The following is a 19259-nucleotide window of genomic DNA, read 5'->3' as shown; positions in this document are numbered from 1 at the left end:
TGCAAAGCGATATGTCCACCACATAACACACTGGCCAAGAACACCAGTCATTATGGAGATCGTCGGTTTCTAAGGTAAAACATCTTCTGCGTTCACAGGAAGCATTACATGGTAGATGCTGCATTTCAGGTGCATCCTGCACTTCCGCGAGTACCGAGCACATGTTCAGCTTCTGGCTGCTTAAAAGTTAATATTCTCAACTCAGCGTGAGCTAAGAATGTGCATTAAAGGGAGAGTTATACCTACATGTCAGAGAAACTCAGCAGGAGCCCAATGTATGCTTCACATCATCAGAATCCAAGAAATAGGCTAAGACTCCATGCACACGACTGAGTGTGTATCCCATGTTAGGACCAATTTGCAGTGGAATGCAGTCGGAGTGACATCAGAGTGTCACCCTAGTACAGTCACATCTATGGGGGGCTTCTGACAGCACATGGATGATATCACAGACCCATAGACTTTAAAGGGATCCTATGATTGAATACTTTTTTTTTCTGACTAACACGTAGGAATAGCCTTAAGAAAGGCTATTCTTCTCCACGTCGCCGTTCGGTAGAAATCCCAGTTTTCTTCGTTATGTAAATGAGTTGTCGCACAGCACTGGGGGTTTCCCCAATGCTGCGAGAGAAATCTCCAGCGACGCCTCCATCTTCTTCTGGTACAACCTCTCCCTGTGTCGTCTTCCGTCCTGAGTTTCAATCTTCTAGGCATGCGCAGTTGGCTCTGCCATTGGGCCTTAGGCAGAGCTGACTGCGTATGCTGGCGGCCACAAGAAAATGGCCACTTACACAGTAAGCTGGGTAAGTGGCCATTTTATTGTGGTTGCTTACACAGTAAGGTGTGAAAGCGGCCATTTTCTTGTGGCCACAGGCATGTGCAGTCAGCTCTGCCTAAGGACCGATGGCAGAGCCAACTGTGCATGCCTAGAAGATTGAAACCCAGGATGGAAAATGACACAGGAAGAAGGTTTCAGAAGATGATTGAGGCGTCGCTGGAGATTTCTCTCGCAACATTGGGGACACCCCCAGTGCTGTTTGAACACTGAGGACCGCCCCCAGTGCTGTGAGAGAACTCATTTGCATACCGAAGAAAACCAGGATTTCTACTGAATGGCAGCACGGAGAAGACATCTAAAGGTAGGAGAAGAATAGTCTTTCTTAAGGCTATTCCTACGTGTTAGTCATTAGAAAAGGGTATCCAATGATAGGATCACTTTAATGTCCATCTGTGGTCAACAAAGTGTACAAAAACAAAGTGGATGTCTGCATATACCCATTACATATATCATCAGAACAACTAAGCCCTACAGACTGATTCAGGTGACCCTCCTACTACCGTTTTTGTCAATATGCAAATAAGCTATTTGGAGCAATGAGGGTGTTGCTGTCGCTCCCAACAGATAAGTAACAACTCCAAGTAGTTCGTTTGCATATGGACAAACCCAAAAATATCAAGGAGGCAGTGATTCCCAAGGGGAAAACTTTATTACCCACAATATCCAATCACAACTCAGCATTTATTTTTCAAGAGCAGAACATGAAACGAAACCCGAGTTGCTATAGGTTTATCTTTTCGGCTACATGTATGATATCTATGTGACACCTGTACCCTGCACCAACCTAGTTATTGCACGTAATGATCCCAGGCTATAAAACGGACAAGAACAGAACCTAAAAGAGTATACGGCAAGTCACAGATTTCTGCTCTATGTGAACATGGCCTAATAGAGACCTATGGCAGCTCTGTATTGCTGCTCAGCTACGTATACTCGTTACATTTCATCTCATTTTTATCATATTGCAGTAATTATACATATATACTGTGTATAGGGCTCAATGAAAAAGGCATAATTATGCATACACATATGTACATACACATGTATGCAGATGCTCTGTAGACGTGAACTTATTTACATGCATCACATCCTACAAGACACGGTACATTGTAGCCTGCTTGCTTATGTCATTTGGTAACACGTCTCCATTATGATTCTGTCTTTGTTGAGGTGGATAAATTATGCTTCTCACATCTCTGTGTGGGCGCGGTGCGCCTGCAGCACTTGTTCAGGAGTTGGGGCACTTGATGAGCTGAGCGGTGGCCTACATCATGTTCTGTACATTTACTGCTCATACAACGCACTTCATTCCCAGGAAACCTTACATGTCAGCCTTATATAATACACGTTGTCAGAAAAAAAATCCTGCTCGCTATTGCCGATGATCATATGAAAGGTTAAAGCAAGAGCAAAACCATCAGGCACAGAGCTACATAAAGGTTGTCATACCCAAGAACACAGCGAGAGGCCTCAGACTATCATGTCGTTTTTACACTGAAGTGCGAATGGCACTAGCATTGTTGAAACGCATTTTTAGGCATTATTCGTACACCCATCTTGAAGAAACCGTTTGTTGTTCTTGAATAGATTATTTACCCTCCGTACGTGATCTGTTTTTCTATATACGTAAAAAGAAAACGGGAGGAGGCCCAATCCATTGAAAAAAAAAAAAAAAAAAAAGGACGGACGGACTAAGGGCTAGTTCACACGTAGTTATTTGGTCCGGATTTTGACGCAGAAAGCTGCGTCAGAATCTGGACCAAAATGCACCTGCCGCGGCTAGCCACAACTGTCGCGGCTTCCCACTCCAGACTAGGCTCAAATGAATGGGCCTAGTCTGGAGGGATTGTCTTGATGCCGCGGCATCAATGGGAGGCAGTTTTTTGACCCGGATTTTGACGCGGATTCCGTGTCAAAATCCAGACCAAATAACTATGTGTGACCTAGCCCTTACGACTGCACAAAATAGCCATTTTCAGAGAATCTCCTAGCAATGAACTCTCTCCCTTGAAGAGACATGCATGCTTGTAGAGTCATGTGTACATATATGAGGTACTTAAAGGAGTTGTCCCATCACAGACACTTGTTCCCTATCCACAGGATTAGGAGAATGGGGGATTCTTCTTGTGAATGAAGAACTAGTGCACTTGACCAGCGTTCCATTCATTCCTATGGGGCTGACCGGTCAGCCATCTCTGCCAGCCCGGACCGCTGGGGGGACCCATCGATGCGCCTTATTCTGTGAATATGAAATAAGTGTCTGAAATAGAAACCTCTTTAAAAGGAACAGTTGTCAGCCAAACAAGAGAGCAAAGTGTTCGGCTTACCTGCCAATGACAGGAGAGTGACAGCTTTCCTTATACACACCTATCAATAGAAAGAAGGCAAGGCATGGTAAGCAGGACTCTTGCTGTCTCTCCTAGGAGTCCTGTCATGCCACTCTGTTTTTCACCCAGATTTAATGCCATGTTGGATTTTTCCAGCATTTTTACAAATGACCAGCTTGTGACTCTCTGTATATTATGTAAGAGCACTCAATAGGATCTCTTATTTTGGATGTGATCTGTTTGTTCATGGTGAGGCATGTCTGTATGTAATGCTACAGATCATTCCTTTCCAGTCAATAATCCCATAACTGCCTCCAGGGTTTCATTTGCCACAGATTATTTCCTACATTATATACTTACGGTAGTACAGATCATCAATATGAGACCAGTGGATGACCAACTCCCACCCTCCAAACAGGCAAGTGTTGCGCCCTCATTGCTGTACACCAGGCACTGTGCCACACATTGATATTACAACTGAATCACATTCAAGCCGGGGCCCCACGTTGTGAAAACGCCACGATATATCAGTAGTGAAAACACTGCAGCAAGGACCCAAGCGCATTTTACAGTACCTGCAAAGTGGATGCGATTCTGGCTAATCCCATCCACACACTGCAGAAAAATATCCGCACTGCAATTTTAAAAAAAAACATCTCATTTTTGTAAATTGCAGCATGTCAGTTATACCTACAGAAAGGCTAGCGTTTCCCATATAATAGGGTCAAAGTCTGCAAAGGAAAAATCTGCGAAAACGTGGTCCTCCTCTCTGTAGTTCGGTTGCCTCAATGGACCAGAACAACAGAGAGGCGACACTAGTGTGAACCAAGTACGAGAAGAGGCTGCAGCTTTTGCAAAGAGTTGGTTGGTGGAGTAAGGGAGTCAGACCTCCCCAATCTAATATTAACCTATTGGAAAGGCTACCAGTATAAAACGCCTGGAATAGCCCTTTAATCCAATGTATACGGAAAACCTAAGTCCTGGAATCACCCTGCCAAATAAATCAGCGTGCTGGCATCAGCCAGGGATTCAGACACACCCTCTGTATAAACCGCAAGCACCAACGGCTAACCTTTCTTTTATCAACATGTATTCTTACAAGTCCTTCCAGCAAAATGACGTCCAAAACAGGCTCCATATTTACGTAACACGTCATGCCAACTTCCTTCTAAATAATAGCAGATCCTTCAGTTTTTCTTTTTTACACGACCAGGATAAACGGCTAAAAGGCTGCAATAAAAGTAAAAATATGTAACAGCGCTGCAACAACATATACAAGTGTGACCAACTTCCCTTCGATACACTTAATAAAACTATAAAAATACAATGTAGCGTATTTATTAACTTTTCAGACAACTCATTTAACAGAGCAAGTGATTCTGGACCAAAAAGTAACACACTTTAGTTAAAAATGTTTGTTTTCTGCCTGAAAAACCCCTCTAAGGGTATGTTCACACAGCGGAAAATGGATTCCGCATGTGAACATACCGCACAGCTAGCTGCGACTGAATGCCTAAGCAGTGCACCGGCATCCCGTTGCGGCATTCCACTTCGGATAAGGCCCGAATTAATGGGCCTAATCGGGAGGGAGTCCCGCGCCGCAGATATCGGGCCCGAGTCAGCCGCGGCAAGATAGGGTAGGTCACTTCTTTTTTTCAGTACTAGCTAGCAGAAAAAAGAAACAAGTGGATCCCATTGAAGTCAATGGGACCTGTTTTGGCAACGAATTTTGAGGCAGATTCTGCATCAAAATCTGCTGCCAAAAAACTCAATGTGAACACACCTTAAAGTTGCTGCCATTAGGAGTCTACACTGTAGAAAAGTTTCTCACAGGTCCCAAGTTATTACTAACGACATATTATTCTAAGACAGTCCCTTATGTTCATTTCTCCTTTTTTGTACGGTTTAGGGATCGTTTTAGATGCATCATAACGTGGATTTGCAGTCTCCTATATGATTCTCATGTGGGTTTGACTCAGCTATTTGTTGGCTATTTTACAGCTATTCCTGGCAGAATTACATGCAAAGAAGTCAGTTACTCCCAATAGCAGTAGTAATGAATATGGGAGGGGCAGACTGCGTCTTGTTGTACACACACCCTGCCCAAGACAGAAATGTAAAGTGTGCTGCAGTCATAAGGGGGTATAAACAGCAAAAAATGGATAGGAGACCATGGTTAATGTCTAGACAGAGAATAGCCCGCCTAGCAATATTTGCCCTGCAGACCTTCAGCTTCTGAGAAAACTCAGGCAGCCTTAACAGCACCAATAACAGGACTAAAGCTGGGGCCCCAGGTGGTCCAAACGCGGCAACAAAAAACACGCCTTTTACAGTCATGTCAAAGTGGATGGGATTTTGTTGCGGTTTTGGAAATCGCAACATGTCGATTATACCTACCTATGGCGGAAGTACAAAGTCTGCAGAGGAAACTTCTGTGAACTCTCTGGCAAAAGCGCCACAGAAAAAAAAAAAAAAAAATGTGTCGCCGGTTTTCCCGCAGCGCTTTTTTGCCGAAGGACGCTACATGGAACCTTAGCCTAAAGGAGGGTTCTCAGGCTGAATGTCATACTGCTCAAGCCCTGAAAATATGTAAACAGTCTGTTCCCATTAACACAAGTGTGTACAGAGATTGAGTCAGCTTAGTTTTTTTCTTGTTAACAGAGGATTTCCATAGAATTTACAATACTTGTAATATTTACTGACAATCTACAGTAAATACCAAGATCAATATAATTCATCAGCCCGACAGGACCAATATAACAGCCAGTGTGTATAGCAGGAGCTGTCCAGTCTCTTGGACATTAGGTTTAAGTACGTACTCCAGGAATGTCTTTCATCTTTGATCCTGCTTGTAACTCACATTCTATACATATAAAATATCATCACTGTTAATTTTCTTCCTTAGTGTTACCAGCCCCCATATGGTCCTCGCTAGTACCATGTGACTGGCTTTCTGAGTCTCTGAATTTAAGAGACACAATGTGGTGATGGCCATATCCATCACCTTGTTCAAAGGACAGCAATAACATTTTGGTACATTTTTAGGTCCTACCCATTACCAACAAGCACTGCTCCTTGTCTGACACTGTATCCAGCTATCAGTTGTTATACCTGAGAATGGGGGTGTTATATACCCCCCCCCCCCCACTTAAGCTGTCGGGGAAAAAAAAGCAGCCATAGACCCTTGGTGTAAGCAGAGGCACCCCAACTCCTTACAATGGGAGGATCAGAGATAGATAAAGTACAGAACTCTGCTAACTCCAGAGCTCCCAGTGCAGTGAATGGAAACAGGTGCACATCTGTATTTATCAGGGGGTTCGGCCACTCTTCTTACATTCTCATTAGGAAACCCTAGATCAAAGAAGCCAGTGCACAATATGGGAGAATATGGGAAGTGCCATAATACCTAGTCTAGATTCCTATTTAAAATCTGCTCCCAATACAGCTAGAAATCTGCAACCCATTCATTTCATTGGCAGATTCTGGATTTTTCAGCTAGCAGAAAAAAGCAGCATTATGTTCATTCTTCAAGCGGAATCTGCCTGAAACTCCCATTGAAGTGAATGGGATACAGACTTTGGAGCAGAGTTTAGAAAATTTTCAGAATCAGCATCAAAATCAGCTCCAAAAGCAGAAATTTTTTGCCCAACACATTCATCGTCAGATTCCTTTGTGTGAACCAGCCCTTAACATCATACTCTATCTTCAAGCAGATTATGCCTCATAACTCCATTGAGGTGAATAGGAACATTTCTATCTGCCTGGTATCGATTTTGACAAATCTGCAGCAGAATTTGGTCAATCAGAAAAATTCAAATTCCTGATGTGTATTGGCCAATCTGTAGTATTGGAAAGGCCTAGTCTGAATATCATCTCTCCTGTCCTCAGAGTTTCTAAGGGTATGTTCACACAGCGGAATTTGCATTCCACGTGTGAACATTATGCGCGGTTAGCCGCGATGGGATGCCAATGCAGTGCACCGGTATCCAGTCACTGCATTACGGTCCGGATTAAGCCCGAAGAATGGGCCTAATTGGGAGGGAGCCACGCGCCCTCCCTGAGTCAGCCGTGGAATCCACAGCAAGATAGGGCAGCTCGCTTCCTTTTCCACTACTAGCTAGCAGAAAAAAGAAGAGAGCGTCTCCCATTGAAGTCAATGGGAGCCTTTTTTTGGAGCCAGATTTTAAAGCAGATTCCAAAAAAAATCTGTGTGAACATACCCTGACTCTTGAAGTGACCTGTCAGCTCTCCTGATATGTCTATTTCAATAAACCTGTATTCCCCATAAAACAATTCTGAATCTTTTCTTATAGCTCTGTGGGATTCCTCTGTTACTCTTCCTGGAAATTTATAAATAAATTGACAGTGGGGCGTTATTCTCCTAGTGAATGGAATAAGTTTCTTCAATGTCTAGACAATGACAATCTATGTAGGGACACACTTCCAAGTAGTAACACCCATCAGTCAATCTATTCATAAATTTGTAGGAGGAGTAACAGAGGAACAACACACAATGCAGAGTTATAAGGAAAGATGCTCCAGCATAGTTATGGGAGGGGGAATGTCAGGTCCACTTTAAGCCTGAAGTCAATACTGTAAAAAAGGTTGTATGGGGACTTAAATGGGTTATCTTCAGGGCCCCACATATCACCAGTATCAAGACAGCACAGCTCCCAGTATTGTTCATTGGGGTAGCACTACAATACCTACACTCATCAATACAGGTGTCGGACCCCTGCAAATCTAAGGATAGGCCATCAATTTTAGTAGCTGGATAACCCCTGTTAGTCTCCGGACAAACCCTCTAAGCTCAAAGGAGAATGACTACATGCACTGCAACTTCCTCCACCTCCCAGCTGTTGGGGTTTTTCCACAAATGTCATTTTCTCCAAGTCCACATAAATGTCTGATCACTAAGAGTCTCAATGATCAACAGAACGGGGGTCCCAAACTCCCCAATCCTCCTCACTGCCTGAACCAGCAGTAGGTAAGCAAGCATCCTGCCGCTCCATGTAACATCTATGGGGCTAACAGAAACAAGATCACTCTGCTCAGATACTGTGAGTGGAGTGACCGTCAAGGCATAGAGTGTCAAAGGGGTTACACCATGATCCAGGGGTCTATTTCTCCCACTATGAACACAACTGCAGAAAAAGTGACTGAACCCCATCACTGATGTAAGCACACCCCCATTCCATTCACTTTAATGGGAGCACCAGAGTAAAGCACTCCGCTATCACTGATGCTCCCATTGAAGTAAATGAGTGCAGGGGCACATCTGTATCATCCAGGGGGTTCGGTCATTTTTGCAGTAGGCGAGTTCAACACCCCCATTGTCAGCAGTCAGATCCCCGCTGATCAGCCACTTACCCTCTATCCTATACGTATTATGCCAAACACATTAAAGGGGCAGTCCAGGCTCTACCTCCCCCAGACGCTCTGCATTGGGACAGACCCTGCAACTTTTTTTTAGTGATTGGTAGAGAAGATTTATTTATCCTGACAGCAAACAATGCAGACACCCAAAAAGTTGTGCACAGAGCTGACACTTTGTCACGTGACATAGACAGTGACACTACAGAGATATATATATATATATATATATATATATATATATATATATATACACACACACAAACATATATATACACTCCCCCTGCTTATCTGCTTTATTACATACAGGTAGAATCCTGTGCTGGATAGTGGATATACCGCAGATCTATGGTCAGACATGGCACAGGACACTGACTGCAGTACACCCATCACACCTAGACAAGCCATTGTGTAACTACAACACCCAGCTGGGCTGTCAGAGCATGCTGGGAGTTGTAGTCTCACAAGTCCAGGGGCTGCCTGCTGAGCTCACACGTGTTGCAGCCACAATAAACACACACAAGCCGTGTCTGCACACAGTACACACCGCCTGCACCGGCCCACAGGCCATTCATTTATTTACATGTGTGCACCTCCTCTGCACCATCGCGATAGCACATAACCATCCACCAGTCGCGACTCCTGCAGACTGACTGGCTCCTATAAGGGGCGGCTTAGACAAATACATGCCCGTGCAGACACTGCAGCCTGCATTGTAGTAAACAGCTGATGATGCAAACGCCGCAGCCTTTCTCCTCTCACCTGAACAGCGCCCTCGCAGTCCTAGGGGTCCCGGCGAACTCCCCGAGCTCCCAGGCCTAGCTCTGTCTATCCCTGATCTCTCACAAATCCTCCTGTTCTACCCGAGGCTCCGAGCGGCCGACATCCCGCGCACCTCCTAACACTGCGCCCTACTTCGCACTGAGCGCTCATTGGTCAATAAACCTGTCATTCTGGAAAAGGTTCCGGCCCACAAGACCTCTCTGACCAATAGATACAAAGAAGGTTTCCAAGTCGCCCGTCTATTGGCTGCCTGAGATGTCAGTCACCAGGAGAATGGCAGGGCTTCAGCTTAGTGAGCCCTCTACGTTACCGCCCTGTTTCTGAAAGGCGCCAATCATTACGACTGGGCGAGACTACAGACTAGACTGAGGAGGCATTGGCTACAGAAGCTGTCAATCTGCCAATAGACCGCCTAATGTGGCCCCTGAGAGCCTGGACAGCTGTCATTGGTTATTCTGACACACGTGCTCTGTATTTGTTTACTGCAGCCAATGAGGGCACGAGTTATTTATAGGCCGCTCGGTTTTGCTGTCGGCTTGTAGCTGACCTCCTGGAGGGGGCGGGGCTTAGCGGCAGCTTATAAATGATCGCTGCGCGCTTAGTGTTAGTCAGTACATTGCACTTGTCATAGTCATGTGTGATACATAGCACAGGCAGACCTCTCTGTGCCGGCAGAAGATGCAAAGGGGTTTTAATTTTTTTATTTAGTATTTCTGCTCCCCGCCCCATCTGAGTATATAGGGAAAGTGAAGTGAATTTCAAATATGTTGTCTTTTTTTGCTGCATTTTTTTCTACAATTTTGGTATAAGATTAAACGTCATTCACTTTGCTAGAACTGAAAAACACAGACTGGATTTTTGGAGCTTAGGCCCATTCACATCTTCGTTCAGGTTTCCATTAGAAGAGTCGGCTTGGAGACCCCCCAAACGGAAACCTATACGCATTAAAAAGCAGTTACCTGGGAATCCCGCAGACCCCATAGACTATAATGGGGTCCATGTGGTTTCCGCGCAAAACATGGAGAGAAAAAGTTTTACAAACAGCACTTTTTTCTCTGCGTGTTTTGCACGGAAACTGAGCGAAAACCACACAGAGCCCATTGTAGTCTATGGGGTCTGCGGGTTTCCCAGGTAACCGCTTTTTAATACATATAGGTTTCCCGTTCGGGGGAGTTCCCAAGCGGACTCCTGCAACGGAAACCGGAACGCAGATGTGAACCAGGCCTGATTTTACAGTGGAATGTGCTTCAGTACCAGCTCAAAATTATGCTATGTGAACATACCCTTACATTGGGAGTTTACCTACCTGAACATGCTGCAAAAAATCTTGCTGAGCAAACCAACCTGTGGTGTAGGGAGTCTGTCTGCACAAAATGGAGATATAAACTAATCATAGTACCTTGCAGGACTGTCAATACAGTTTACATTGATTTGTTTCTTATTCTGGACCGCTGCTCCATTCTTGTAAAAATCATCTTTTTATCCCTATGCAAATGAGCAGAAAAAGACTTTAGGGGCGTGGCTTTCTATCAATGGGTGTCACTATCTGCTGCTGCTAACTGCTGATCAGCTCCACCACTATCTGTACTGTACGTGTCTGATGATGACACACTGTACACGGAAGTGAAGAGAGCCAGCGTCAGATGGGGACAGTGTGTCATCATCAGACATGCACAGTACATTTAATGGGCAGAGCTGATCAGCCGTTAGCAGGATCAGATAGTGAAGCCCGTTGATAGAAAGCCACACCCCTAAAGCCCTCTTTGGCTCATTTGTGCTGACAACCCCGCAAGGGTCCATTCTATATAGATGTGCATATTGCTTAGAGCTTGGACTGTGCGGTTATCGTTTCAGAGTTGCGAACAGATCAGGAGCTCCAGGGTTACGCACCTTCCCAACACGTCATCATCCCTGAGTGTTATTCTATGTAATAAGCCCTGTAAGTAGATAGCGAACACGTAAATGTGCATAACACAATGTAGCGTCCGTAGCTGAGTGATAATATAATATGCCATTTAATGCAAGCAGTGAGCTAAAGGGAAATGAAGTGTAATTCTCTGGTACAATATACACCACAATCCAAATATCAGGTTTTGAGTCTGAATTGCTGCAGTTTTAAACCTGCAGCGCAAGTCACTTTACTCCGCAGGTTTTAGTCACAGCATGTGGATGGGAGTTGTATAAATTTCATACACAGTGCTGTTACATTAGATCACAGCGGGTTATCCATCTGCGAATTTGCGTTGACTATCCCGCAACGTGTATCCCCAGCCTAACATTGATTATCTAGTGACAATGTCATTTGTCGGGGTGTGGGGTATATAAGGCAGCAAATCAATGGTCAGATCTTGTATTAAAAACAGGATAAATGGACATAAGGATCTGAGATCAAGTTGTGATATCTAGATAACTGGCTGAGAACATCTCCAAAAAATGTCAGGTCTTTTGGAGTGTTCCCAATATCCATGGAGATATTGTTATGGTCATTTGTTTCTACGCCAACCTCACCACTTTTGTCTAATCCGACACAGCATGGACGTGGCCTTTTTTGTGGCGTAAATTATGATAAAAATCTATGGCACACTGCCCTGCAAAGTGTGTCCCTGGGTTGCTTCTCATCATCAAGCAGGTGAATTCATTTTCTATGCAGGGATCATCAAGACTGGTGTATGATACGCCAGGCTTGATGAATCCGCTCCGATGTTTCCTATTTCAAGAGATGCCTGCCGATGACATCATGTAATCTAAAGAAGTCACTGCAAACTTTTTGCAGCATGTGTTCCAGGATAAGACATTTGTAAGTTACTATAGACCTCCAGTTATGTGTTATATACAAATAACAAGTCACTACAAGACCTCCCATATTTGCCTACAATAATACTAGAAATCAGACAAACAGGTTGACTATTTACAACCTTTAATACAATAGTTGTAACTAGGAGAAAGAATCAGAAATATCCCACTCATTGATCTGCCAATAGAGTGTGTGGCATGTAGAGTGACTATAGGGCATCCTAGGTCAGGCCTATTAGTTTGTGCCTTAGACTGCAAATAAACGTCACCTGTCTAGCGTAGGTGGTAACATGCTGACGTTTTGGAACAACACTGGAAATTAATGATTGTTCAAGATATGATTTGTGTAATGGTAAAGTAATGCGCTTACTATACATACAGTCTCTGTTATATGGAAAATATACAGTGAATGGGAAATAGGAATGGTCATATATTGTGACTACACTATCTTAAATGGATTCTACCATTAAAATCCTTTTTTTTTTTTCTGGTTGACACGTAGGAATAGCCTTAAGAAAGGCTATTCTTCTCCTACCATTCTTCTCCACGCCGCCGTTCTGTTGAAATCCCGGTTTTTGCCGGTCCGCAAATGAGTTCTCTCGCAGCATTGGGGGTGCCCCCAATGCTGCAAGAGAACTCTCCAGCGCCGCCTCCATCTTCTTCATGAACATCCTCTTCACGCGTCTTCTTCTGGCGCAGGCGGTGAAACTTGTAGGCCTCGGGCAGAGCTGACTACGCATGCCCACAGACCACAAGAAAATGGCCGTGGGCATGCGCAGTCGGCTCTGTCCGAGGCCTACAAGTTTCACCGCCTACGCCGGAAGAAGACGTTCCTGAAGAAGATGGACTGCTGGAGAGTTCTCTTGCAGCATTGGGGATGCCCCCAGTGCTGTTTGAGCGCTGGGGCCCGCCTCCAGTGCTGCGAGAGAACTCATTGGCATACCGAGGAAAACTGGGATTTCTACGGAACGGCGGCATGGAGAAGACATCTAAAGGTAGGAGACAAATAACCTTTCATAAGCATACCTCCCAACCGTCCCGATTTCCGCGGGACAGTCACGATTTGGGTGACATGTCCCGCGGTCCCGGTTGGAGGGAGGTATGTCCCGATTTCAACTCAGATCTGCGTCCAGATGACGCAGATCTGAGTTGAACACATATGCGGTTGAAGGAAGGAGCTGACACATGTCAGCTCCTCGCTTCACTGCTGCGCGCCTCTCTCGCTGACACATATGCGGCTGAAGCGAGGAGCTGACCTGTGTGAGCTCCTCGCTTCGCCGCTGCCGCCGGCTACTGGCTTGCAGTCGCGATGTGACACATATGATGTGTCATGTGACACATCGCGTCTGCAAGCCAGTAGCCGGCGGCAGCGGCGAAGCGAGGAGCTCACACAGGTCAGCTCCTCGCTTCAGCCGCATATGTGTCAGCAAGAGAGGCGCGCAGAGAGCGGCGAGGGAGCGGAGGAGAAGGTAAGTGTAATGTGGAGGTGGAACGTGAAACTGGGGGCAGATGAAGGAGAAGACATGGGGGGCAGAGATGGGGAGACATGAATCTGGGGTAGAGATGGGGGACATGAGTCTGGGGGCAGAGATGGAGGGGACATAAATCTGGGGGCAGAGATGGAGGGACATGAATCTGGGGGCAGAGATGTGGAAACATGAATCTGGGGGCAGAGATGGAGGGACATGAATCTGGGGGCAGAGATGGAGGGACATGAATCTGGGGGCAGAGATGGAGGGACATGAATCTGGGGGCAGAGATGGAGGGGACATGAATCTGAGGGCAGAGATGGGGGGACATGAATCTGGGGGCAGAGATGGAGGGGACATGAATCTGAGGGCAGAGATTGGGGGACATGAATCTGGGGGCAGAGATGGAGGGGACATTAATCTGGGGCAGAGATGGAGGGGACATGAAACTGGGGGCAGAGATGGAGGGAACATGAAACTGGGGGCAGAGATGAAGGGGACATTAATCTGGGGGCAGAGATGGGGGACATGAATCTGGGGGCAGAGATGGAGGGGATATGAAACTGGGGGCAGAGATGGAGGGGACATGAAACTGGGGGCAGAGATGGAGGGGACATTAATCTGGGGGCAGAGATGGAAGGGGGACATGAAACTGGTGGCAGATGAAGGGTGTATATGAAACTGGGGGAGAGATAGAGGGGGGACATATAATTTACGGGTGACTGTAGGAGGATTATACTGTGTGCGGGCACATGAAAAATTAACGAGTGGGTGGAGCCAACACAAAAGTGGGCAGGGCTAAATTTGCCACGGCGCGCTACGCGCACCGCACATTTTGACCCTCTTTCGGTTCTTCAAAAGTTGGGAGGTATGCATAAGGCTATTCCTACGTGTCAACGAAAAAAAATTGTGTTTTAATTATAGGATCCCTTTAAGGAATTTGATTGGAAAAGAGGGACAGTTAAGCCCTGCCCAGGGAACACCCAGAAACGACCCAAAATTGACCAGGAACACCCATTTTGGGGAAGAATTTGTATAAACCTGTGCTAAGACTGTTGGCATGCATTTATATGTCTAATTGAGGTATGTGTTGGCCCCAAAGAAGTCTATGGGTTATTACACTGAGCTGTAATTCTTCCAAGTACTGTATAGACTCTTTTTTAATACATGCCAGTAAAGATCCCCTGAAGCAAGTGGCACACAGTAGTATTTACAATAGGATAACACACAGTTCACACCAACATATGCGTGTTGACAACAGGCACACAAGGAGGCACAGGTGCACTTTGCACCCTTAGGACTGTTGCTAAACTTGACTACATCAAGGTTGGTGCTTACAACATCATGGATTCCTGCCCCAGGCAGGAGAAATGTCTGAAGTTATATTATCCCTATTTCAATATGTATATAAATGCCTATAAAACCAGTTGGCTTATTATCAAAATTCTTCTTCTAACTTATTACAGATTGCTGTATATTTGTTTTCTCTAATTTCTTGATGGTTCCTCATTCTAATCTACCGTTATTTGTATAGCGACAGCCCATGTGACCATGATGTGACCACCAACTTTGTGCTTTGGTTGTAGTGTACAGTGGGGGTCATCTTGCTGTGAAATATTTACTTTATTCTGGCAATATATAGTTAGGTTGGTTTTATGAAATGCAGAGCTTACTTTCTGCGCTGATCCCATAACTCCCATTCACGGCAAGCTTGGCTGTTTCCATAGTCCCAACAACCTATGACACCCTGGATGAGGTTTTGGGGGATGAGTTTTAGAAACAGGTGCAAGTTCCAAAAATGTTGCCTGCATCTATCAGACGTTTAAGGCATAGCCTGTGGATATGCCATGTCTATCATGGTACAACCCCTTTAAAAGAGATGCAATATAATGTCAAGCAACTTATCCCAGGGAATACATTGCATACTGGTGGAGGCTGACTGCTGGGGATCCCAATGATCACAAGAAGAGGGGTGCCTTGCACGATTGGAATGGCACAGGCTAACACCTTACCCATTCAGGCTTCACACCTGCTTTATGTATTCCGTTTGGAAAGTCTGCATGGTGACCCCCCGAACGGAATACTGAACGCATTGACAAGCTTGTTTTTGGCACACTGTCCACACAAGTCATGCGGAGAGGAAAGTACTTCATGAACTTGTGCAGAGACCGTGCAGAAAACACACAGACCCCATTATAGTCTATGGGGTCCATGTGCTTTCAATGCTCACCGCTTGTCAATGCGTTCTGTATTCTGTTCGGGTGGTCACCACCATGTGGACTCCCCGAACGGAATACCGAACGCAGATGTGAACCGGTGCTCGTTTTATGAGACTGCTACAGACGGCTAGGTATTATGCTATGGCTATCTCTGACAGCTGCATATTAAAAAATTTAGATGTCTGTTCAGTCATGGGTGCAAGGCACCCCCTTCTCATGATCAGTAAAGGTCCTAGCTGTCAGACCCCTACCAATCTGTAATTTTCAAGTTACTTTTGGGGTCAAACACCTTAACACCGCAAATGATGCATTGAAATACCTCCATGTTTTTTCTACTGCCTGGAACACCTGTCTTTCACACGCTTTTATCCCTTAGTAGTAGTGAATTCAAAAGAATTATGGCAGACAGATAGCACCCAAAAAAAAGAGATAAAGATGCCTCAAAACTAATAGTGCAGAACAGTGGCCTAACAGTAATAGTGCCGCACGATGTGCCCCAGATAGTATCCGCACCTCTCTTACTTCTCCACTGTACCCGTTTATGACCCCATGCTGTGTTAGGCCTCACATTCATGGCTGTACTTTTATCTGCAATTGACCCATACATTTCTATTGCCCCATACACACATCTGAAGTTTTTACGGATATGTTTCTGGGCCGTAGAAACGAGCCACAAAATATGGAGCAGGTCCTATACCTGACCTTATTTGGGGCTCAGTCAATTCATTTGAATGTATAGGTCACTAAAACTCATGGATGACACACGGGTACCAATCTGTGTGTCATCCGTGTAGTTTTTACTGACCCATACACTGCGCACGGTGATGCATGTAGCCCTAAGGCTGGGACCCCCACGTTGTGGAAACGCAAGTGCTGGACACTACACTGTAGTAGCTGAGAGCAGTGAAACTTTGTTCACCCAGCTAACATGGTACCCACCCTTTTACTTTAATCCACAAGAATATATTTCATACACAAACGACATCAAAATTGCACAGTTTGCAAATGTTTAGACCATGCACAAGCCACGCCAGTCATTAACAGCACACGAGATCTTTTCATATAGGCTACGTAAATATATGTACAAATTTAATTCGCTATAAATGTCTGTCTATTTTCTGCGTGTAGTTGTCAGTAACATGTTTTTAATGCATAAATATCGATACCGCATTGTTCAGTGGATTACATGAGCGAGAATTTAGGAGAATTCTTTTTAGTATTACTATTGCGTGATGTTGCCCCACCAATTTTGAAATAAAAATAACTTAGCGCCACCTACAGAGTATTAGGGGGCATTGCAATCCAAAAGGTTTTAAAAACATCAAAATATACAGAAAAATAGTACAAAAAGCACAAAGTCAATACGAATATGTATAAACAGAGGGAGGTAAAAAGGTACAAATAAGAAAGCCCAACATAAGGGATAGAAAGGGGTAACGGGTAGCGCTGGAAGTGTAGAGGGACATATGAGCGAGAAAGAGATCCTGGCTGAGTCAAGGGAAGGTAGGGAGTATACTGAATACGAGACAAGGGGCCTATGGATTCAGGGTGCCCTAAGAAACCATAGGAAGAAGACATCGCGGAGAGGTTTGCCAGAAGAAGATGGAGGCAGCGCTGGAGAGTTTTCTCGCATGATAGAACTCATTTACATACTGAAGAAAACCTGGATATCTACCGAACGGTGGCGCGGAGAAGACTTGTAAAGGTAGGAGAAGAATAGCCTCTCTTAGGCTAAGGCCCCACGGGGTGTAATCGTAGCGCTAAAGCACTGCGGAAAGAACCGCTGCGTGAACGCATTGTGGTTCTTTCCGCAGCGCTTTTAAGAGAAAGTTCACAGAGTTTTCCTCTGCGGACTTTCTCTTCACATTATATCTATGGGAAAGATGACGGCATTTCTGTAGATATCATTGACATGCTCCGATTTGCAAAGCCTCAATGGCTTTGCAAATCGCAGCGTGTCCGTGCTGCGATCTTTTCCGCAAAGTGGGGATGGGATTTGTATGAATCCCATCCACTTTGCCTGCACTGTACAACAGTGTCTCCGCTGAGGGAAAATCGCGGCGTTTACGTCTCATGGGGCCCTGACCTTAAGGCTATTTCTACATATTAGTCTTAAAAAATGGAATTCTAATGATAGAATCCCTTTAAATATATAAATGTATATCCTACAAGTTTTGCCCCTTTGTTTTAGGTGTTGCACTGCCTTCCATATTTTTCCCCATTTTCACAGATCCCTTAATAGACTGCAATCTATGAGAGGTCAGTGAAGATGGGTGACCTAGAATATACAATGTGAATCATTGGTCATGTGAATGACACATACAACATTTGTCCATAAGGATCTCTGGGTGGTTAAGCAAACATACTCCATTTAAGATGCAGGTGAACAATGTCGGGAATATAATATCTCGTGACATGAAGCATGTGGTGTTGAGAATAAACAGCAGCTAAATATAGGCCAGTATCTGCACTCCCATGTGAATAGGGCAAAGAGTAGCAGAATGGCTTACAGGACTGTTGATATTAGTAGTGCCAAGACCTTTAGTCAGCAATGAATAGAAAGGACCTGAAAGTACAGGTAGGCACGTTATATACAGTAGATCCCCATTCAGAATGTTCCTCCAGTCAGGCAGAAGAGATCTGCAGTTGAAACCTCATTTCTCGGTTGTGTTTGCTGTAGATGGTACCATGCAAAGTTAATTCCAAGGCCCAGTTCACATCTGCATTCAGGTTTCCGTTTGGGGAGTCCACTTGGGGACCCCCTGATTGGTAACCTATTTGCATTAAAAAGCAGTTACCTGGGAAACCCGTGGACCCCCATAGACTATAATGGGATTTGTGTGGTTTCCTTACAAAACATGCGGAGAGAAAAGTCCTGCAAGCAGAAACCAAGTAGAAACTACATGAACCCCATTATATTCTATGGGGTCCACAGGTTTCCTTAGGTAACCGCTTTGTAATGCATATAGGATTCCATTCAGGGGGTTCCCCAAGTGGACTCCCCGAACTGAAACCTGAATGCAGATGTGAACCGGGACTAAATCAGGTCTATTGTATTGCAGATTGCACAATCCAAATGTAACCAATATTTGCTGCAAAATTTGTGTTAGGCCCAGTTCACATCTGCGTTCGTGGAGTCCGCTTGGGGATAAGCAGAGAAAAATGGTTTCCTGGGATAACATGCGGACCCCATAGATTAAAATGGAGTCCGTGTGGTTTCCATTCAGTTTCCGCACGAAACATGCGGAGAGACAAGTGCTGCTTGTAGTCCATATAGTTTATGGGGTCCGTGTGTTTTCCTAGGTAACCGCTTTTCTATGTGTATAGGTTTCCATTCGGGGAGTACGCTTGGGGAAACCTGAACGCAGATGTGAACCGGACCTCAGAAATAATACACAATTTCTGAATATACCCTAAGCACTTATTCACACACTGATTTTTTTTATCAAATATCTTT

General features: G+C 44.9%; 1 protein-coding gene across 2 annotated transcripts in view; it reads right to left on the bottom strand.

Moving 5' to 3' along the window:
* Positions 1-9449, bottom strand: part of HDAC4 (histone deacetylase 4) — a 154153-nt gene extending 144704 nt beyond the window's left edge. The window contains exon 1 of one of the 2 annotated variants that reach the window (XM_075283861.1): positions 9301-9449. The gene's annotated coding sequence lies outside the window, so the exon portion shown is untranslated. The remainder of the gene's footprint in view (positions 1-9300) is intronic. The other variant, XM_075283863.1, reaches the window with a different exon arrangement.
* Between the last annotated feature and the right edge of the window lie 9810 nt (positions 9450-19259).

Source organism: Leptodactylus fuscus, chromosome 8 (assembly GCF_031893055.1).
Source record: "Leptodactylus fuscus isolate aLepFus1 chromosome 8, aLepFus1.hap2, whole genome shotgun sequence".
NCBI lineage: Eukaryota > Metazoa > Chordata > Amphibia > Anura > Leptodactylidae > Leptodactylus > Leptodactylus fuscus.
Note: the sequence above shows the minus strand (reverse complement) of the source record. Positions and strands in the feature narration are given on the sequence as shown.